The sequence below is a fragment of the Ostrinia furnacalis genome, unplaced genomic scaffold (assembly GCF_004193835.3).
Source record: "Ostrinia furnacalis isolate ACB-3 unplaced genomic scaffold, ASM419383v2 OfSCF7580, whole genome shotgun sequence".
NCBI classification, from domain to species: Eukaryota; Metazoa; Arthropoda; class Insecta; order Lepidoptera; family Crambidae; genus Ostrinia; species Ostrinia furnacalis.
The window spans coordinates 863,313-870,135 of NW_021137819.1; positions in this window are offsets into that span (position 1 = coordinate 863,313).

Genomic DNA, 6,823 nt, shown 5'->3' on the forward strand with positions numbered 1-6,823 from the left:
CTTGTCAATCTAATATCTAAAGCTTCAACCACACCAACGCGTGCAATCGCCAACACCGGCGCGATCACAGCGCGATCTTAGGCCAGTGACAGGTCGCGCGGACTGTCATGGGTCGCGCGACCTGTCATTGGACTATGATCGTGCCGGCGATGGCGATCTGCACGCGTTGGTGTGGTTGCAGCTTTAAAGATTCTAGTTACATTGATAAAGGAGATACTGGTAGTAGCGTGGGTCATGCTTTATACCTACACCTTGTGTAAGTATTAACTTCGAGGCCATAATGATTAGGGTAATATTGAACGTATTATGATTACACTCCGATTGGATCAGATTTAATCTGATTACACTACAGGTACATTATACGTTTATGAAATATCGATAGAGTTCCAAAGTCAATACGCGCATCACTTCAGAACCTTTTTGTCTAATATTGTTTTGTTGAATATTAAAATGGAGTTAAGCAAGTTAAGGGACCTACAGCAGAGCCTCTAGGCAAAATACTGTTCGTTGCAGACTCCAATTTCTGATCGCATTGCTGTCTTTTCTGTATTTTACATTTCGCTACTTGCAATGATGATGAAAATCCTTTGTGAGGAACGTTGATATCTTTAAATAATTTTAGTTTAACGAGTTTAAAAACTGATAATAGACCTTTACAAACTATCTTTTCCAAAAACGCCCCCAACAAATAGATAGATAGTAAGTCCACATAATTTCCAGCGGGGAAGAATTTTGGGAACGTATTTTCTGCTAAAACTTTTGCTGAAACAACTAACTTGGCGACGGGCCAACTAAAACTTGTGTTAGATTTTTAGACTGTCGTAATCTACATTGGCTTATGAACTTTATCATTTAAGCCCACAGTGAGGTCCCAAAGTGATAGTGACTTGCAAAGACGAAAGTTTTACTCGGAACTCGGTTATTGGAAGAAAACTAGCATTAAGGAAAGATGTATTTGATGATATTATTACTATGATAGTCAGGTGAATCTTGCGTACAGGTGATAAGTTGTTCGTATCAGCCAAATAATGTTCACTGCTGGACCAAGGCCTGCGTCGTTTCTGCCGAATGACGTCCAGCACTGGACAAAGGCCTCCCCCAAGGATTTCCACAAAGACCGGTCCTGCGCCGCCCGCATCCAGGCACCTCCCGTGACCTTCACCAGATCGTCGGTCCACCTAGTGGGAGGCCTGCCCACACTAGGTCTTCCGGTTCAAAGGCCTTATTCAAGGNTGTAGTGCGTATACATCGATGATATTTTGTATGTAAATAATTCAAAACAAAACTCTTTTTTTCTCTTAACTCCAGGGATAGATTTCAGTGCGCTTCGGTTTACACATTAGTATTGGCCTGAGGAATAAAATGCACTATGGGTTGATTCTGGGCAACACTTGGTCCAGACCCTGGCACTATCCTTTAGCATAGACCGGGAAAGGACATAGGATAGTTTTTATCCCGGTTTTTGAAACAGGGACGCGCGCAATAAAGTTTTTCTGTGACAGACAAAATTTCACGCGGTCGAAGACGCGGGCGGAAAGCTAGTCTGCTGCTGAACATAGACCTCCCCCAATGATTTCCATAATGACCTATGTTCAGCAGTGGACGTCCTGTGGCTGAAATGATGATGATGATGATCTGTTATAGCTCTGAGTCCGTTTAAAGTTCTAAAACGTAGTTATGTTATCAGTGTGCCTACCATGAGTTTACGTTAGGTGTGCTCGCTAGCGACTGCGTAAAAAAATGACATTTAAATGTATGACATATTGTGCAGCGCCTCTAGCGGCTACTTTCAAGAAATAAAATCTTCATAGAATTTTTTGACGTATTCGCTAGCGAGCTCACCTAACGTAAACTCATGGTAGGCACACAGTTCTAAAACCATTTCACTTTAGTTAACTATGTAATGGTGGCTTTAGATTTTGTGTGTCTTGTCTAATGCAATTCTTTTTTCATACCAGAGACACGGTAAATGGTTAACAACAGCAAGGCTGGGTTTTAACTTTAACAAACCTTTTTTTTATGCTAGACAAGGCAGGTATTTGACCGCAATCGCACCTGGTGTTAAGTGAGAATCTGTCAAACTCCATACGAAAAACACCGGTTAAGGTCAAAATAAGGTGGTGCAACTCAGCCTAAATGCATAAACCTTTAAGAGAATAATGGAAATAATGACGTCATGCATGTACACAAACCACGCGCATACGAGTAGAAGGCGACGATGCATCTGTCAATCATGCGTTTCCAGACTGTTGATAATCCAGAAATGTGACATGAGGTCATGCATCTGACATTCGGTTAACTATAATCTGTCCCATGTCTACAGGGTGTTAGATAAATGGGTATATGAGCCGACACTAGCCCATGTTAACATGGTCATATAAATGGTATGGTGAAGTCAGAAAATTGATATCTTCATTTTAATTATTTTAATTTTCATACAAATCGGATTTTATAAAAATTATTTTGTATGAAAATTAAAAAAATTAAAATGATCATATCAATTTTCTGACTTCACCATACCATTTATATGACCATGTTAACATGGGCTAGTGTCGGCTCATATACCCATTTACCTAACACCCTGTATAGCCACACGCATATTATTATCACTCACTAAGCCTAGGCGGAGACCACCGATTTTTTGTCGGCCGATAGTTTAGTCGGGCAGTTAATCAGTACGGGCATGTATGGAAGTGCGCACATTACACCGATTGATTCTTCATACTAGAATCGGGCCCAACTATCGGCTGACTAAAAATGAATGCGCCTTGTTTAAACGTTCATAAGAAGCCAAGATGTCAATCTCAAAAATTTGGCACCTAGGTAAATTATAGTAGGTGGACCGACGACATCATAAAGGTAGCAGGGAAGCGCTGGACGCAGGCCGCTACCAATCGATCAACATGGAAAGCATTGGGGGAGGCCTATGTTCAGCAGTGGACGTTCTATGTCTGAAATGATAATGATGATGATCAGGTTATTATAATAATACTTGTCAAAAAAACCAAGTCTCGCAACTCAGTTGTTCTACGGTAAAAAGTTGTGAGATCCATGTAATACCAAGTCCAGGCCAGGAAATCTTTAACGTTTTACATAAATATATTGACTTGGCCATCGCACTAAATAATTTAATTTACACGTGTTTTCATGCGATGGCCAAGTCAATATATTTATGTAAAACGTTAAAGATTTCCTGNGGTCTTCCGGTTCAAAGGCCTTATTCAAGGATTTCCACAATGCCCGGTTTAGGTGCTTTGTACGAGTTCGTTACATTTCGTTATGTTTCTTACCATTTGCATTATATTCTCTACCTGAAACCTTTTGGATGGTTTGCGTGGGCTTTATAATCGTTATTTAGTAAATCCTAGATAATTTTGAAATCGGACAACAAAACCCCTTTCATTAGTGACGTAGACGTAGGCGTGGGTCACTCGCCCACGACTTTGTAAATCATGCGGGACTCTTAGGGCTTGATAACTAAAAATTTAATAATAGTTCTTAAAGGCAATTTGCCACAAATAGGTACGATTACGATACGTATGTTCAATACATAAAAAGGCTTCTCATTATTTTATGTAGAGGAAAACATAGTAACGAGTAATAATTTGCTACAAAAATCCGCATTCATAGATGATAGGTTTTATAATAAGTACCACAAGCGTCTTTAACCCGTCTGGTCAGTGTGTGGAGTGTGGGCCAAATCCTCCTTTTGCCCCTCAAATTGGAGAGGGTCGTGCACTTAGGCTGGTTTTAGAGTACCTAATTCAGACCATCCGGTGCGGACCCGCTCCGCACGGCCAATCTGTATGAACTTCTAGGGAGCGTTTTAGAGTAATGCGGTCCGGAGGAACCGCTCGCTCCCTAGCAGTTCATACAGATCGGCTGTGCGGAGCGATTCGCACTGACAGTCCGCGTGACACTAAAACCAGCCTTACAATGGAGACTGAATGACCTGACGATGATGACCCAACATTTTATTGTTTTAGCTTAGAATCCAAATCATTAGACATAAACAGTAATATTATTCGTTTATTTTTTGTTTCAAAAGTTGCCTCTAGCCCAAGCTACACTATATCGCTTGACCAAATATCTGTGTACCCTCCTCACAGCCGACACATATTGCCCCAACACGTCCGGGAGGATTACTCAGCGAGCATTACAAGTCTGCTGTCAACATACTTATTCAACTTTTGTTGTTAGGTCTCGGAGGGGAAGGAGTTGGTTGTTATTGTTTTTGAGGCGCCAAATGCTTCCAAACTATCTACACTACCTGATAAAGGTCTTGAAGGCTGATTAACGAGACTGTTTAAAGTTCTAAGACGTAACGATTTTCCGACCTAAAACCATGTAACTTTAGGAACATAGGCCTCCCCCAATGATTTCCTTAATGACCTATATTCAGCAGTGGACGTCCTGTGGCTGAAATGATGATGATGATTATCTGTTATATGCTACCTGAACAATCTCCGAGGCTGTCAAAAGTTCTAAAACGTAGTTATATTATCAGATCTAAAACCATGTACCTAACTTTAGTTAACTATGTAATGGTGGGCTCTATAAATTCATGATATAACTAAAATAACACTTTCGGTCAAAGACTGCAACTGCAATGTAAAACTCATAATAATAGAATAGGATAAATATTTTAGGTATTGTGTGTCTTACTTAATGCTATTGTTTTTCATACTAGAGACGCGGTAGTTAATTGCTTAAAATAGTAATGCATAAACTCAGAAAATAATGGAAATAATGACGTCATGCATGTACACCAACCACGCGCATACGAGTAGAAGGCGATGCATCTGTCAATCATGCGTTTCCAGACTGTTGATAATCCAGAGATGTGACATGAGGTCATGCATTTGACAGTCGGTAAATTAGTAATCTGTCCCATGTCTATTATTGTCTATAGCCACACGCATACTACTCACTAAACCTAGTCGGAGACCACCGATTTTTTGTCGGCTGATAGCTTAGACTTGCAGTTGATCAGTATGGGCATGTATGGAAGTGCGCACATTACACCGATTGATTCTTCATACAAATTAGAATCGGGCCCAACTATCGGCTGACTAAAAATGACTGCGCCTTGTTTAAACGTTCATAAGAAGCCAAGATGTCAATCTCAAAAATTTGGCACCTAGGTAAATTATTGTAGGTGGACCGACGACACCATAAAGGTAGCAGGGATGCGCTGGACGCAGGCCGCTACCAATCGATCAACATGGAAAGCATTGGGGGAGGCCTATGTTCAGCAGTGGACGTCCTATGGCTGAAATGATGATGATGATGATCAGGTTATTATAATAATTAATGCTATTTGGGACCAAGATGTATAGTAATAATCATAATAGAGTTGAGAGCACATCAAGCTAAACTTTGTGTAAGTAGTTTAAAATTGTATGTAGTTGTAATACGGTTGGTTTTGCAACAAAAATGCACTTTATTGTTCTATCTATTGACATTAATAACTCTAGAATATTCACTAACAAGATAAAACTAAACGATCGGTATAGTAATTGTCGAATCAACGTGTTATCCTTGACTTTATTATCAGTAGCAACAGTGTAAACAGATAAAATATCATAGATTTGTTTGTATGGAGCTAATATGAAACCACCAATCAGATTTTATTATTTCTTATGGTAGTACAAAGCTACGCTGTTGCCAAAGTCACAAATATCAAGCCAATGGATATACTAAGTTGTCTAGGAATGCTACAATAGTAGTTTTGTGACAAACAAAAACAAGCAACATTCTGGTACACACAAAGTAAAGTTATTTTGACCTCTTAGAAGCCGAACTCTACCAATAACGGCAGCTCACCCATCTAATAACTAACCATTCATAAATGAGAATCGAATCAGAAATGAGAGATCCGTAGGAGAACCAGAGTGACTGACATAGCCCGCAGTATCGCTAAAATCAAGTGGCAATTCACCACGAGCCGGAAGACGTAGCGTGGGCAGGCCTTGTCACTAGGTGGACCGACGATCTGGTGAGGGTCGAGGGAGGTGCAGCGGCGCAGGAACGGTCTTTGTGGAAATCCTTGGGGGAGGCCTTTGTCCAGCAGTGGACGTCTTTCGGCTGAAACGAATGAACGAACGAACGAACCATAATAAAGTACCATAATAACCAAGCTTAGTCTAGCTAAGAGGTTAGAAAACAAACATAATTGACTATCTTTTTAACACAAAAGTACACAATATGAATAATCTTTTAGAGCAAACATTTTGCCATTTACCCCAAGTAAAACTAGCCCAATCCACTTCAAAACAGTTGACCTCCCACCGCAATGCCAAAAGCGTGCCATTTCTTGCTGAAACAATGCCTTAAGTGGCTATAGAATACTAAAAAACCTAGAACTACGTTTAGTAATTACTATAACTTCGCCTGAACTTTTTGGCTAAGAACCAGGCAGACGCGGTCGCGCGGCAAACTTTGTCCGCGTAAAGGCAAACGCCACCATAACCAACCATACTTAGTTTTATAACACTGGTTAGCTTTAACAGACATTAAACATTAGTTGGTGGTTTAGAAACAAATAAAGAAATTGAAATAATTCCCTCCACCTATTGAGGTAGGCCTAGGTAATTTAAACGTTTTTGGTAATATTTCTTTAAAAATAAAGTCAAAATTAGCTCATCCAGCTATCATCGTGTTCTTGGAGAATGTTAATCATCATCATCATTTCAGCCACAGGACGTCCACTGCTGATCATAGGCCTCCCCTAATGGTTTCCATATCGCGCGGTTGGTAGCGGCCTGCATCCAGCGCCTTCCTGTTACCTTTATGAGGTCGTCGGTCCACCTTGAGTAGTGAA